Genomic DNA, 16,033 nt, shown 5'->3' with positions numbered 1-16,033 from the left:
ATGTTTAGAGTGAGAGAAAACCCTAATCAGACTTGTTCTGCAGTTCACCTAGGTATGCGCACTAAGAAACGTTAAGTCACTGTGGGTATAGTGGTAGCCTACATTTTCTTTCGTATATTGTAAGTTTTATTCCTGCTATTGATTTAATTCTCCTGAAGAAGATTATTAAAAAGAAATATACAAGTATAGCAAGCATAAATACAAACAAAATCAAGTTACCCTCTATTTTTACTAGTCCAAGAAGGCGTGATTACATACTCAGACTTTTGGCAAGCAACAAACCAAATACCGTAAAAACAGGCACATCAGTTTCTGAAGCTGCCATCCATGAAAACGTTGCTTGTTCTGCATCTACCATGCAACATTCTTTGTTCTACACCACCTGCTCTCTGCTCCCTTTCATCTTTCTCTAACTATCTGGGAGCTTCATATCACAAGACAACTGGTTTTTTCCCTTCATGTGAAATTTCAGTGCTCTCATGTACACAATAAGCTTAAAAAAACCCCCAGATTTTAAACTAATAAGAGAATGAAATGTCATCACCTTAATGAAGATTTTTCCCTTTGGATTTGGTGGAGATACCTCTGGAATTTGGAGAACTGAACACTGCAGATTTTGTAAAACTGTTTGTTATGTTCACACTTGTCACATTTTTCAAAGTCCATCTCTGACACTGCCAAGTGCCTTTCTTATTTCAAACTGCCCGGAATATTTTTTTTTTCAGTGATTGTCATTGTAGCAAATAGCACTGTCTCCTGGGAGGAGCAGAATACAGTGTCATTACAGAAGTAAAAATCAAATGCACTGCTCAGTATGGCTGGCCCTCAAACAGAAGTAATGAGATGACCAGTCAGTAGATCTTTCTGCTTCTTCAGTACTTTTCCTTTTGCCTAGACAGAGAGGAGTAAGCACACAGGTACCAACGGACAAATCAAACCAAATTAAAAAAAAACCAAGCCAAAAGCATTGCCTATGTATAAAATATGTGAATGCCAACAGCAATGCAAACTAGAGTTTACAGTTAGGCTACAATGTGCTGGAGAATCTTATGTAACCTAAATTGTAAGAGTGAACCTTGGGTGACAAACACTGATAGCCTGGGAGAAGTACTGGCTGGGAATGTGAGCGGCCACTGTTGCAAACGCTACCTTGATTCTAAGAAGCTGCAGAGCCAGCTCAGCAGTCACTCCAGCAGTAGCAGGAATGTCTCCTACCTCTGAGACAAAGGGCCTCTGGCCTGGCTGACTGGGCAAGAGAGAGGACAATTTGGTCCTCAGAGCAAACTGCAGGAGGTGTCTTTGTGGAGCGTGGCTAAGTCAGGCCACTTTCCCTAGCTAGTAGCACAAAGTATCTGGCTAGCTTGGCTTCTTTACCTGACCAATGAATTGCTTAGGGCTGACCTGTGCAACAAAAGTAAAATTCATCTTCTCCCATAAGGAAGCACAATGAAAGCTTTAGTTACCCACTGCAGCTGAGATTCGGGCCTAAATTAATCATGCTATTATATCATAGAGAGAAGGCACTTCAGTATCGTAGTACTTCTTTCTCTACATTATGTACACATATGTGCCTCACAAACGGGGATGATTTTGCAGTCCTGGGGGAGAAACTCTGAAGCATGGTGACTGTTTTCATCTTGAAACTAGAAGCAAAAAACTAGAGACTGGGGGATTCAGGCAGACCTTCTTTTAATCAGCCAGGTGTTACCCCGGGCTGTGACGGAAGAGCTTAACAGCCAATCCTTGCAGATTATATGCAAAGATATTATTATAAAATGCAGGATAAAGGACAAGTGATAGTTCTGCAAGTCTACATGAAAGGAACAAAGGAACCATCGAATCCACATTCAGAAGATCTGATAGCCTAATCAAAAAGTAGCACATCATATATTACAGAGCGTCTAGGTACAGATGGCTAGGAACACTAAAGAGGCTGTTATGGTTATTGTTCCTTACAGAGTGGAGTAAGGAAAAGACATCTTGATATTGTATTTGGCTATAAAATCAACTTCCTCAGCTAGATATTGCCAGAAGGAATCTATTCAAAACCTCTATTTAGTGAAAATCTAATAATTACCTTGTAATTATCACCTCATGTGTAACATTTAACGTTAGCATCTCTGTATTAAAGAAAATTCAAGAAAGCTCTATTTGAAATCCCTAAAAAACCCATATGGCAAATATTTTAATTGGACTACTTTTGTTAATGTTGCTAAGTATTCTACATATTCCAATATTTTTCCCTCTTTGTAGATCCGCATGTTTAACCCAAGCAACCATTCAATTTAATCTTCACATCCATCTTGAGGAATCCTGTTCAGTTTTTGATTATTAGATTCTCTGAGGTATAGCTTACTCAGACCTACCTTTAGCCACTTCATAAAAACTACTAATTTGCACTCAAATAGCACACTGGAGCAGTTTGAAGGGAAAAACCATTTGTTCTGTCTCAGCTGATGTATGGAGTAATTTTCTGAGATTCTTTCATTGCAATTTGCAAACACATTAGCAAAGACCATAAAACAAAAGCAATCTGTACTACCCATGGCCCAGAAGAGGCAGAAACAGAAAGTTAGAAAACATAACGGATGTCTGAATTATCTTGAGGCTGGGACGCACTCTACCTCAACACAGAAAATCATTATCCAAAATGTGTCACATTTATTTTTCTAACTGACAAACCAAGCCTGGCCACTGGGCACCAAATACTGCAATACACTCATAAAACAGGCTGCATTAGACATTTTAAAAGGGGCCCAGAGATGGAAAACTTACAGTAGACTAATTCAGAGCAGCAACACTGCAACTACTGTACAAGACTTCTTCTAGCCTCTTGGTCCAGTTCCTTCAGTTTCATCCCCAATTCTGTATTCAGCCTAGCTCTGGAAGGGGATTTATTTCCCTTTCTTCTTTCTCTATCAAACTGCTATGCTGTGATACACCTTACAGCAATCCCAAAAGCAGGAAGATGCTCAACACTGAAACACTAAATTTCTCTATAGAATGATCCAAAACAGAGTTTAGCAGAACACAATAGACAGGTTTGGGGCTGTTTTTTTAACCAAAGTAAAGGAATAAACTGTAAGTAGGAAGGTACATTTACACAATGCATTTATAGACAGGGAGAGACAATATGATAGACATCAGTAAGCAGAATGATTGTTTCAGCACCTCTCAGCATGGATTTTAAACAAATCAAGTAAACACCACATGATGTATCTAAAATTGTATTTCAGCATCTGGCAAAAAGGAAATATCTGTTAAAGATCATCTAGTTCAAGGAAGCCCTTAATAAGAGTTTCTGTAAAAAGAGGATTTGAAATTGCCTGTCAACAAATCAGTAGATGCCCTTTCTGAAGCTGACAGGTGCTTTTTGGTGTTAATGTGATGACCATAAATACTTCCTTGCACAGGGTACAATCAATTGCTTTAATCAATTTCTACTATCGCTCATGAAGTATGCAGACAATTTCTAATCTATGCTTTCCAATGACATTAAATATGCATGTTCAGCCAACTCTGGCAAAGCAGACTGTCGGTTTCTCTTCCTTTCGACAAAAGTCAGCATTTTGCCTATAAGGTTCTAATCTTGTCTCAAGAACAACTGAAGTGTGGGCTTTTAGGCTAAATTAATTCTCCTAAAATAAGTAACAGAGCGAGCCCTTGGCAGTATTAGCCTTTGGCATAGCTCTATGGTACATGCAGATTTTAGGATGCAGTGTGAAAAGTTGCTTTATGAAAAGAACAACCTAATAGCTTGAAATGGGAACATTAGGAATGCATTCAGGTTCATGGATATATATATATCAACAGATTATCAGTCAAACATCTTTGTTAAAGTTCGGTCTTTGCATTAGGAATTCAAGGCAGTATTACTATCAAATAAGACTGTATAGGATTAGAAACCAATACGACTTACAGAGAAGATAAAATATCAGAGACATAAACGTCTCCTTCTCTGATCCTAGTTTCATTTGCTCTTCCTCTGTTGAGCTTTCTCTCCTTATTCTCTACCTCTTCCTAAACTAAAAGGGGCTTCAAACAGAGTTGAGACTTGCCCTTTTTTGCACCTAGATAGTTCCTTTGAGCAAATGGTAAGAAACTTCTTTAAACTACTTTTATATTGAATCTTAGAACAACCCCTAAGAATAGGTGAAAACAAGCTGAGACAGGGTAAGTTACCCTAACTGCAAAGCAATTCTGCGTGATATGAACATCCAGATCTACAGTCTTGCCACTTAAACAGTGCTCTCTCCTAAATGTGAATTTGCAATGAGATAAAACAACAAAATAGACCAATAGGACTTTTGGACTTTCAACAGCAATCTTTCATGCATATTACAGATAATATTCTTATCTTGGCCTGTTGAGAAAATGTTTCTGCCTTCAGACTTTGCTGTGTCAATATGAAAAAATGAACCATTTGAACAGATCACTGAAAATGCTGGGAAAAGCCAAGAGGATCCTTAAAAGATAGATTTTGGAGAAATTCGGCAGACAGATAGTACCAGGTAAAAACAAAAAGGTTGAAAAAAAAGTGTAGGAAGCATCTGAGAGGTGAACGTTTAGACGTTATTTGGCACATGACCAGCACTATAAATACAGAACAGAATAGCATGGGGAAAGAAAGCACTGGTTGGATATAAAAAACCCTTCTTTTGGCTCTGAAATAATTTAAGACAAATAGTAAAGTTCAACTATGTGAAATTTAAAGCTGAATGAGGAAAAGTATGAGAAAAGATGTAGTTAGAACCACGCTGCATTAGCAGAAAGGAGGACTAGTTGAACTAGATGTCTATGTTAATTGTTTCCATCTTTCCTCTCAGGGAATACCAAGCTATTATTGTGGAGGCAAGTGGAACTATAAAAATGTATTAATATAGGGTTAGAGGTGAAGAAGTTTGGAGCTGTAATCCTGGATTGGTCATTGACTTGCTCTGACACCACATGTAAATCGCTGTTCGGTTTCTCTACTAATAATGCAGAGACAACAATAGCCAACCCATGAAGGAGCTTGGAAGATTAATCAGTCAAAGATTGTGTAGCATTCTGAATACCAGATGCCACTTTTTAAATTTCCTTAAGTACTTCTATGGATCAGACCTATAGGACTGGGTTTTAGTTAACATCTATAAAAAAGTTGACTTCACTAGGAGAGAATCAAAGTAACACTCAGTATTTTCTAAAATTTCACCTTTAAATTACTAATCCGTTTGCCACAGGGACTGAATGTTTGCATCTCTGCGACTATGTTTGATTTCCAGAATTAAATTAGAGGACAGTCTGAGTTCTCCTTTGGTCCTAAGACTTTAAGATTGCTTTTTAAAGCATTATAAAACATATATATTAACTTTCTTATCCCTCCGTTCACTTGTTCACTTGTTCACTTGTTTGTTCTGCAAAATTCTTTGAAGCTGCAAGGGCCTTTTACTATTCATCTGCAGAGGGCTCATCACAGTTGACTCTCTGGGTAAGACGGCATTACAGGGAAACAATATGTTTGATAATACATTAAACGGTAGTTCACCTATCACTGCTATTAATACTATGTTTACCCTACTAAATGATGAAGAGGCACCTCTGTAACCAGTGTAGTAAAGAAACAAGGAATTATTCAACCTGAAAGTAAATGTATTCATGGAGATGTTTAAACAAAGATGAAGAAGCAGTATAGGGCCAAAGGACTGCAAGACTATTAATATCATTTGCTGTCAGTTGGCAGCATTTACTGGCTTGCCTAAGCATAATAAAGTAAATTCACTGACAATTCTGAATTGCTTTACTGTTCCATGTTTCACTCTCATAAAGAATTTAGTTTTTTGCTTACCAGGTTTTTTTGCAACTCACATTTACTGCTTTAGGTAAATAAAATACTAGGATATGGAATTTTTATCTTCAGTAGCACTAAACAAAATCACATTATATTATGTACAGGCATGTATCTGTATTTGCAGATGTGTGTGCCTTTGTCAAGGAGTATTCACCCACCCATACGTGCCCCCTTTCCTCCCCCAGCACCCTCACAACATCATGTTCCAACCCTACTGCATGTAGCCATTCTCAATTTGTTTGAGAATTTTCAAATATGAACTAGAGTGCATCAAACAAGGATTAGATAAAGTCAATGCATATGCTTATGACAGGCATACACTATATACTTTCTATGTTTAAAAGATTGAGACAGCAATATTCACTTTAGATATTATAGTGGAATGTAACTAGGATGTGCATTCAACTGAACGTGAGTACAAACATAATCTTAAAAATTTGTGTTATTTATGTATATACAGGAAAGTATAGTGTTTAGACTATGACTACATGTCATATTACATTACAAACATATGTTGTCAAAGGACCACCCGTATGTGGGGTCCTGAGGTTTATTTTAGTCATGCAGTCTTGATTTACACAAGGGAAGCTGGGAGACAACACCTATTTAAAAGCACCCAGTGTAGCAGTGAAAAATTTATATCATTCTGTGGAAAATCAGTGAAGCCCTTGGACCCTAGGGCTGTATGAAAACCTTCAGCTTCGTCACTTTGCTATTGTGAAATAATAACCTCAACAAACACTACATCATTTATGGCACCAGAATAACAGAGGAAGACGATGTGCTCCAGCACTGGATATGACATACAGAGACAGAGTGAGAGACATTATCTAATGGGGGTTCTAGGTCTTTATTCTGCCTGGATTCCCTCTGAAGTCTTAAGCAATGTAAGAAAAAAGAGAGAGTGAAAAATATTGTCATTTATAGTGATAATTACCTTGGCAGGAGGCAAAACGGCTGTGCTGCAGTAGTACAGGAACATCTCTTTCAGTGGTGTGCTAAGTATATTGATTTGGCATATTCTGTATCACAAGCCCGTTTATTAAAAATAGCACTTTATTTACGCTAGTCTTCCAAACATCAGTGTAAAATTTCATGTCTGAAATTTTGGATTTAACACAATAAAAACAAACAATAACTTTCTATTTTTACCACTACAGTACCGAGATTGAAGTGGATCGCTCCTTCCAAATATGGAAGGAGGCAGAAACAAATTCAATTATCAGCTGTCAGTTATTACCTGTGCATCAAAAGTATATTTATCTGCAATACCACACAGAGAAACATGAGTTAAATCTAATCAAACTTAGGTACCATATATTACGGTTTTCTGCCTGAAAGTAACAGGCAGATGTGCACTGCAGATGGCCATCCCAAAAAACCTGCTATCAAGGATACTGGCATTTCCCCATGAAGGAAGGCATCAAAGGACATATAGCATCTTAAGATTACAAAGGCAAGGCAAAAAGGGGTCGAGTTCAGCTGGATCAACCCTGCAGGAAGCATTTCTACCTCTGCTGGCTCCAGCACTGAGCTGGCCAGAGCACTAACTTTAGCTGCTCCTTAGCAATGAAGACTGACATGATTTGAAGATGTTGATAGAGCACAGAAAAAACCCTCTCCCTGAGGACCAAACCCACCACAAAAAATGGAGTGTGATATTTTTTAGCTAGGACAGTCTAATTCATCTTGCCTCTTAGTTCAAGCTACCTTGTTCAAAGTTAAGCCAGAGAGATAGCTCTGCATAACGTACAATTTCCTACCTAACCGACCCTAAGATGCTGATATGGATGTGAAATGACAAAGAATGAAATAAGAAGGTCTCAAGACTTCCGACGGTTACCAAGGAACTGTGTCAGAACATGGAAATGAACTATCCTAGGCCGAGCAAGGGATCACTCACGTCTGTAGCCCCCTGCAATTACAGACAATCTCGGAAGAGACACTTGGGCCAGAAGGGCCTTAAAGAATATTCTGCACATTGCCAAGACTGTAAGTTACAGAACACTTCCTACTACCTGAAAGAACTCGACATCTTTCAAAGGTGTAAAATACCAAATAAATCTCTGAACCACTCAAAGAATGCTGGACTGCTCAAGAACACCACAGATGTGCTGAGGCTTTGCAAGAACACAGAATTTGTTAGTTGAAAATGTCCAGACGATAGTTTCGTGGGGGATGGGAGTTTTCTACTTTTTCTACAGTCTTTTTCTACTATTTGGTGGAGTGGAGGGGACACAAAAAGGGGTTGTTTGTATTAGCTTTGCACTTCTACAGTGTTCACAGTGTAGCTTTTGAGATTTTTCATTCAGCTCAGTGGAAGGCTGGAGGGCCCGGGTCGCTCCACCAGATTTTAATACGGTTCAGTAAAACCAGTCCGTGCAATTGTCATATGGCGTTATCATTATGTTGCATCCCACAGTTTCCTTTGTGCCTTACACTGGCTCTCTGTTCCTCCTCTTCATTTTTTAAGGAGTTAGTAAACTAAAGGTATGGTTTGTTGGCTACACATTTTGGCAGGTTAACTTCATTCACTGCTCAGTTCTAAGTATACACACTTGTCCCCAGACCAAGAAACAGCTATCAACTTTATATTTATCCATTTTAGTATGATCAGAAGGCATTTTCCTGTGAGATACCAAATTCCCTAAACAATAGCTATAGCTTGTGGAGAGATAAAGACACTCAGCAAGATGCTTAAGTACATATTCAACTACTTTTAGTAGTCTGAAAACCTCTGAGACTACTTCTGTGCTTAAAATTAAACAGAAGTTTATATAACTGAATCAGTGAACAGTCCACACAGACAGGCTAGGAGAGAGCCACTATGTTAAAATTTGGTGAAAAAGGCCCAGATGCGTTCTGACAATAAATCAACCAGAAAATCACAGCATTTTAATTATGCTTTGCTGTTCTGCTCAGGGATGCTTGCAGTTTTGAATTTTGATGGTTGCATGTTAATTTAATTCTGTACATGGATCAAGCATGTCCTGAGACAGGTAATCTTTCTCATGCATTATTATCTTGCACTCTGAGACATCGTTTTCACATGAGGCAAATACATTAGTTTCTGTGCACCTTTGTCTCATCTTGAAATTAATTGCAATCCCAGTACGTCAGTAAAAGGCAAACAAATGACACCACCCCCCAAATACTAGGGTACAACACAAGCAGGATCATTTCCTTATGCAGACTCTGAATACCCTGTTGTTGACCTTGTCAGTAACGGTTATGCACATCTTAGGCTTAAAGTATAACTTCCTTGTTAACTTTTAGGTGCACCTCTTGGCATCTCAGATTAAACAAATTTTCTTGCCATTCATTTCTAACGATTATATAGATAATATGAAATACTTTTAGATTATTTCAGAGACTCCCTCTCATCTTAGAATATTGTTAAGGTTGTAAGCAGACATTCATCTCAACTACCACCTAAGTCCAAAAGTAAAAATGGTCCCAAGTTGTCAAAAGTTACATTTTGAACAGTTCTAGACTAATTAATCATGCTGTTCTAAGAAAAATAATAATATCTTTTCAAAAGGAAAGAGCTTAACTTGGTTTTCCTCAGAATGCTTTGCAAATTTAAGATTTCTTTGTCATCTTCTTTCTCAAGCCAACTATAATTAAATTGAGGTAGATTTTAAAAAACATAATAAATATAAAATAGACTTTTGGGCAAGAAGTATTACAGAGCAAATTCCAATACCCTCATTTGCTTTATGTGGCCCTTCACTTCCTAATTATCTCCACTGAGCTATTTCTGTAATGATAATGTTACCATATTTGGGAACTACTTACAGTTCTTTATCATTGAAAATAACATAGGGAAAATAAAAGTCTCAGAGGTATTGATGAGAAAAAGAAAGTAGCTGAGTTATAAAATATAAATTATTAGTATAGGCTTATACATTTATATTTGAATCTTCTTTTAAAGGAAATAAACAAACTTATATGTCAACCCTTTCCTCATCTATAGTAGTGATGACTAGCAACCACAAGCTCTAGCTGTTCTCACATCTTCTGCCACATATGCACGCACATGGACACAAATGTACCCTTTAAAAGATCAATAACCAAAATTAAAGAAATCCCATAAAACTGCACTGCTAGTAAATGCCTTTTATCTCTTAACTGGTATTGCTTCATCTTGGTCTTGATGTTTTGGGGAAGAGGTGAAAAGAAGTTAAAGGGGATCCTCCATTCTAGAATTAAGAAAGGAAATAGAAATTCCAAATGTCAAAGAATTCTAATCCTACACCAGGGAAGCCAATGGGAATTTTAAAACTCATTTCAGCCTTTGGAGGATAGGATCTGGCACCTCAGTTTTTGGGTGCAAAAAGTGATATTGGCTTTGACATCAGGTCATTTTTTACTTCTTTCTAAGTAAAAAAGGACGTCCTATAATATAAACTGTACATTTTCAAATAAATGAAAAAATAATTTAAATAACTAATGATGATATCCAAAGGGGTCTTCTGGTGAGCTGTACACACTCATACCAGGAAAAAAATCATTTTTTATACATTTAAAAGCTAATTCATGGAAAATTATAACATTTTTAATGTTTAAGAAAAAAAATAGTATGTATTTAATATTAAATGGCTCCTTTTTCCAGTTCCTCTTGCACGTCTTTTTCTGTTGTATACAATTACCTTACCTTGCAGACAATGCTCTTACCCTAATTGCAAGAGAAATTTTTAAATGAAAGGTTTACAAAATCCATTATTATTTCAGAGGCAGACATCTACACTATCTTGTAGCCTTTCATTCTACAGCTACCACTGTTTAAGATACACCATAAATCTTGAAGTCTGAGGAATGCTTCACATTTAACTTAGTACCAGAGAAGTGGTCAGCACTAAGGATTATCTTTTTGTTTTGTGTTTCTACATTCCCTTGTACAACAAGGAAGGTCTTGTGCACAAAGCAGAGGAGTCGACATTGCCACAACAGGAATACATTCTAAGATATAAAAATTATCGCTATCAGTTTCCGCAGTGTCCCATTTTCTTTGGATACTGAGCCTTGTGCATTATACATTTTTATGACAGAGAAATGGAAGACTTATGATTCCTTTAGCTATTAATTTTCTTAATTTTTAAGAAACTGAAGGTTGTACACATTGTGATAGAAGAATGTTTGCTTTGTTTGTATTTAGCTAACCTAGCTGATGTTTTTTAAAAGAAGCTTGGAAATAATTTCTATTTTGATTTTGTCTAAAGCAAGTGTTTCAAGATGTGTGTTAATAGCAATGCCAGCACTGCACTGGCACTGAAAGGACAGCTTGTATTCTGCAGAAACTAAATCGCCTGTTATTTCTCTGATAGGTCAGTTTTTACAAGAGATTTATGTTTTCAGGTCAGGACAAAGTTGATGAATTTCATGAAATATGTGATTCCTTTTAAAACAATATAGAACTATTTCCAGCTCAATGAACATATATTTTGTAATCCCCACTCCTCGATTCTTCTTCTGACCTATAACCTCTAAATTCCAATTCCTATTTCTGTTCGGTCTGCATGCCCTTGGGTGAAAAGTTGGGACTGAATCAATTTATTTGACTACAAATCTGTTCCATCCTCTTTCAGCTCAGCTGCTGTCCTGGCCAAGAAGTAATTATTTTCCACTCCTAATGAATATCATGCCTTCCACTTATATATAGTTTTGACTTCACCTCAAGCCCCTCTACTGTTATATAATACATCAAGCTTCTTCATTAATTTCAACAGAATTTGTACTCTTTTTTTACTACCTATCTGCTGCCTGCCTCCTCTCTGCTTTCCTTTGCTCATTGTCCTTTCTTTCTCCTGTTTCCAATTCAAGGCCTTCTTGACGTGTCATTCCTTGATCTATTCCATATCACTTTTGCCTCTAATTTTCAATGCATTTGTCCTTTTTCACTCTTCTGTCCAGTTTCCAACCTCTCCCCCAATTATTTCCTTTAGCACACTTCTCCTGTTATTTCTCCCCCTGCTCTATGACCTCCTTATCTGTTCTAGTTTTCCAACTCATTGTTTTCAAACACTAAGAAAGAATGAGGCAATTTCTAGTTCTAGTAATTTTTTCCTAATAATTATACTGCCAAAAATAATTGGCTCAGCTACTACAATGTAAATTATGGATGCTTCATCCCAGTTCATTAACTGAGAGACTTATGGTCAGTGATGTCAGTCTACAAAAACAGAATTGCGCATGCTTGTAATTTGTACTTATTGTTATCCCTGCAAATGATTTAGTTCTCCATACAATAACCAAGATTTCCCAGAGTGATGACAAGTGCTTTTGCATGTCTCACAGTTTGGTTTATATTCTAAAATGATTTAAAGAATGCCCGACTTCAGAATGCTAAGCTCCCTTCCCAAGGGAAAGATATCAAGCCATTTTAAGATTTCTGAGTGCGGACTCTGAAAAAAGCATCATCCTGAATCATGAGACCTTTTGAAAATCATAGCAGGTATACATTAATATATGTTTTTTTTTTTAAATCAGACAATAGATGTGATTATGGGTAACAAGTATTTGTCACTGTGATAGCATAACTATCTGAAAGGATGAAATTCGTTAGCAGACATGGCACTTTGAGACTGATGGTGTCAGCTCCACATAGCCACCATCTATCTCAGAACTAAACTTCTAACCATCCTGTAATTTTGAATGAACACAGCAAACCAACAGGCTATAGAGATACACTACATATGGATGTGGGAGATAGAATTAACAGCAGGGAGGTTTTTTTCAATCTGCAAATATCCTCTTGTAGTTAAAGGTCATGTTCACATTAAACCAACATTGTGCAACAGTGACAATACAAGTATTTCTCCCTTGTTTTTGATAAGTGTAATATTTGGTAAAGAATAGAATGAAAGGCATCAAGATATATAGCTATTCTTTGTACCTGAACTTTCCAAAGAAAAAGTGAACCAACTAGGTATTAGCCAGTCTTTCACTGAGTGTTGTGGTGCAAACATAATATCGTATGTCTTAAAATCAAGTAAAGTTTACATTCGCTAGTCTCAAGCAACCCCAAAGTATCACTTAAGTTTCTTAATGCTTGAGTTCCAAAGTGCTTGTACTTACAATTGGTCTTGCTTCCTGTTCAGGAACTAATTGTAAAATATTGTAAATATTTTATATCTTATTGTAAAACAAAATTTAATCTTTCCTAAAAATCTGTTTGATAAAAGGATATGAATCAAAAATTTATTCAAAAGAGACATAAAATACCTTTTTCTAATGTTTTAGCCTATACTTTCAGATATGAGCATATTGACTTCTTTTTCCAAACTTATAAAAAGTGATGCACACTTTTTGAAAAGCTAAAGGACACAAGAAGAAACTGTTCATTTGAGCATTCAGTTAAGAACACAGATCTTGTAATAAGTAATTCTGATTTCCACTACACTGGATTATAGAAAAAAAGGCAATGTTTTGCTAAGCATTTTTTTATCTTATAATGTAGTTATGTTCTAACTCTAGCTAATATTTTGATGTTATTTTTATACTGTGGACTACACACTTTCTTTTTTCTTTTCTTTTTTTACTTTTTTCAGGCCAGAATTTCAGCTGACTGCCATGAAGGACGGAATACAACAAGAAAAGACAAGAATAATTTTCCTAATTGAAAGTCTGAAAGCACTTTACAAGAAGTGCCGACTGTATTCCATTTCAGAATTACAGAATCCCTTTCAACTCGTTCTCTGTAGAGCTAAGCAGTGAGAATAGTTATCGTACATTGACTCTGTACTGACTTCGTGTAATTGCATTTCTTAATCTGTTGGCACTTGAAGAATAGTTCTTTATATCACCATCCTTTATTTCTAGTTACCTACATCACACAATTTGGATTCTTCTTGTTACAAAGTAGAGTTACTTCAGAAATAAAGAATCTCTTGAGGTTACAGGAAGAAATATTCACAGGAATGAACTCAACCACATTGATTTTCTGCATGAATAATGTGCACATCTTGTTCAGATGAGATCTTTTTCATACACTGGATCCCACACTTGGACATTAGCTGCTGAGGAAATTTTGTCAATTGGAAATAGCCAAGAAGGCTCTCAGACACACAAATCTGTCGTGATTTCTTGTTTTAGCTGCATAATGCTACCCACTGGCATGAAGCAAATGAGTCACATCTTAGCCTTGTCCCTGGTTAAATTGATTTAGGTAGATCAAAATTACATGTCCGAAAATAACCAGAGTTCATAGGTACATAAATTAAAAAGCTGTTAATTTATCTTGATGGAGAAGGACCTTGGTAACGTGTTTCATTTACATTGCAGGGCACAAACATTATTAATATCAAGGTCAATGAAGAAGAAGGTTGACCTTCCAAATAATTTGTTTTAGTTTTGAACTGTCAGATCCTGTATGAGCTATGAACGTAGTATTCATTCTCTCGCCACGTACAGCAACACGGGTTTTGTTTCTCAAAATGATGTTTTGCAGCCATTCAGAGTGTAAGTGTCATTACACAGTAAAGTGTGGCATTCTAAAGCAAATTGTAAGGTTGTTGGTAGAAAAGATTATATTATTTTGCTTGATGTGAAATAACTACTAGTAAAATGAGTTATGAAAAAGGAAAATATTTTATACAAATAGAGTCCAATAACCTTTTCTGTATTCTTTCTCATAGTTATTCTGTTTCTGCTACAATGCATTAAAAAGTTGCCTAAGGAACGCTGTTGGAGCAGTGTTGGACTTGCAGACAGCACTACGGCATTCTGTAAGTATCCATCAAGTTGTTTAGTGTAGATACAATACTTCTATCAGACAGTGGTTACACGTTTTGATTTGTAATGTTTATGCTGATGAGCTATGTTGCTGCAAGCTCCAGTAACTCTTCTTACCCATCCTTTTAATGAACTACTGGACCTAGGTCAGCTACTCTCAACTGTTATCATTCGTGAGTTACCTTAAAGAGATTACGTTTTACAGAGAAGCAATAGGATAGAGTTCACTCTTAGTCAAGTATACGGGTTACTCAATCAATATGCAGAACTGTTTACAGACTTACATGTATAGATTAAAAGAAATTCAGCAACCATTTTATCCAAGCTGCAAGGTCAAGCAGCTGAATGTTTAGAGATGTTGTACAGCCTTGGCTTTGCCCACCGTTTAGTCCATCCATTATACTAAATTATTAACATGGCATCAGAATTTCACATCTACAATGGAAAACACGAATGTTTCGGAGGGTATGTTTGAGTGGTTAAAGCAATTCCTAAAAAGTCATTTCTGATTTTTTTTTTTTTAACAGGGACATAAATATGTATCACAAGCAGAGTTTGAAGTCTGAACTATTCAAAAACTGCAGGGGAGATTTTTTGCTAGAAATTTGAACTGCTGTGTGCTGTAGTTAGACAGCTGGCAGAAGAAAGCTAGTATTCCAGCTGAGAGGAGCACAGGTAGATGTCTGTGGTCCACCCACAAGATCCAGTAGATGAGGGGAGAGAGGAGAAGAAAGGCTTGGTTTCGCAGAAGTCGTAAGCTGGACACAAAGCACACAGGCAGAAAGAATCCAGGGTGAATCCGCTCTTGACCTGGACTGCTTCACCAGCTCCTAGGCAATCTCACTGTAGTGCTTGTTAAAGTCCTACACAGCTGTTCAGAGTGGATGTTTCAAATCAGAAAAGCCTACCACAGAAACTCTTAGAAAGGGTCCTATCACCATGGAAATTTCTGGCCAAACTGAAAAAAAATTTGAAAAAAAGAGAATGGAAAGTTATTTTCAGTTGAGCTACAAAATGAAATATTTTTATTACAGATTTCCAACCTTTTTAAAGTTTAAATATTTATTGAGAGATTTTTAAGCAAAATTTTGTTTTCAAAGATGTCTAAAATATCCATATCGGATCTTATTTTTAGGGTAAGTCTGAATGGTTGTTATACTAAGCAATTCCAAGAATCCAATCAAAACTCACAATATCTCAGTGAACCTGAATAAAGTTCTATGAAAATGCCTGAATCAAAATATTTTGACTAACTCACTTGCAACCATAGCATTCTGCCTGTGCTGTGTCTTTTTTGGTTCTACAGCAGAATTCCAGTATTTAAACAAAAAAAACAGGACACTGGAAAAAAAGTGCATCTTTGCCACCCAAACTGACTATTATAAAGCTGGCACTTGTCATACAAACACTATAAACTGCCATACATATTATGGTATTTGACTGCAGCCACACTGCAGTCAAATTTGGGTT

General features: G+C 36.6%; 1 protein-coding gene across 3 annotated transcripts in view; it reads right to left on the bottom strand.

Moving 5' to 3' along the window:
• Window positions 1–16,033, bottom strand: part of SYT1 (synaptotagmin 1) — a 356,739-nt gene that overhangs the window by 241,255 nt on the left and 99,451 nt on the right. Inside the window, exon 1 of one of the 3 annotated variants that reach the window (XM_068936356.1) lies at window positions 14,848–14,867. The exons of the other annotated variants lie outside the window; for them this stretch is intronic. The gene's annotated coding sequence lies outside the window, so the exon portion shown is untranslated. Of the gene's footprint in view, window positions 1–14,847; window positions 14,868–16,033 lie in introns of those variants that run through there. 3 annotated transcript variants of the gene reach the window in all.

The sequence above is a fragment of the Struthio camelus genome, chromosome 1, assembly GCF_040807025.1.
Source record: "Struthio camelus isolate bStrCam1 chromosome 1, bStrCam1.hap1, whole genome shotgun sequence".
NCBI lineage: Eukaryota > Metazoa > Chordata > Aves > Struthioniformes > Struthionidae > Struthio > Struthio camelus.
Note: the sequence above shows the minus strand (reverse complement) of the source record. Positions and strands in the feature narration are given on the sequence as shown.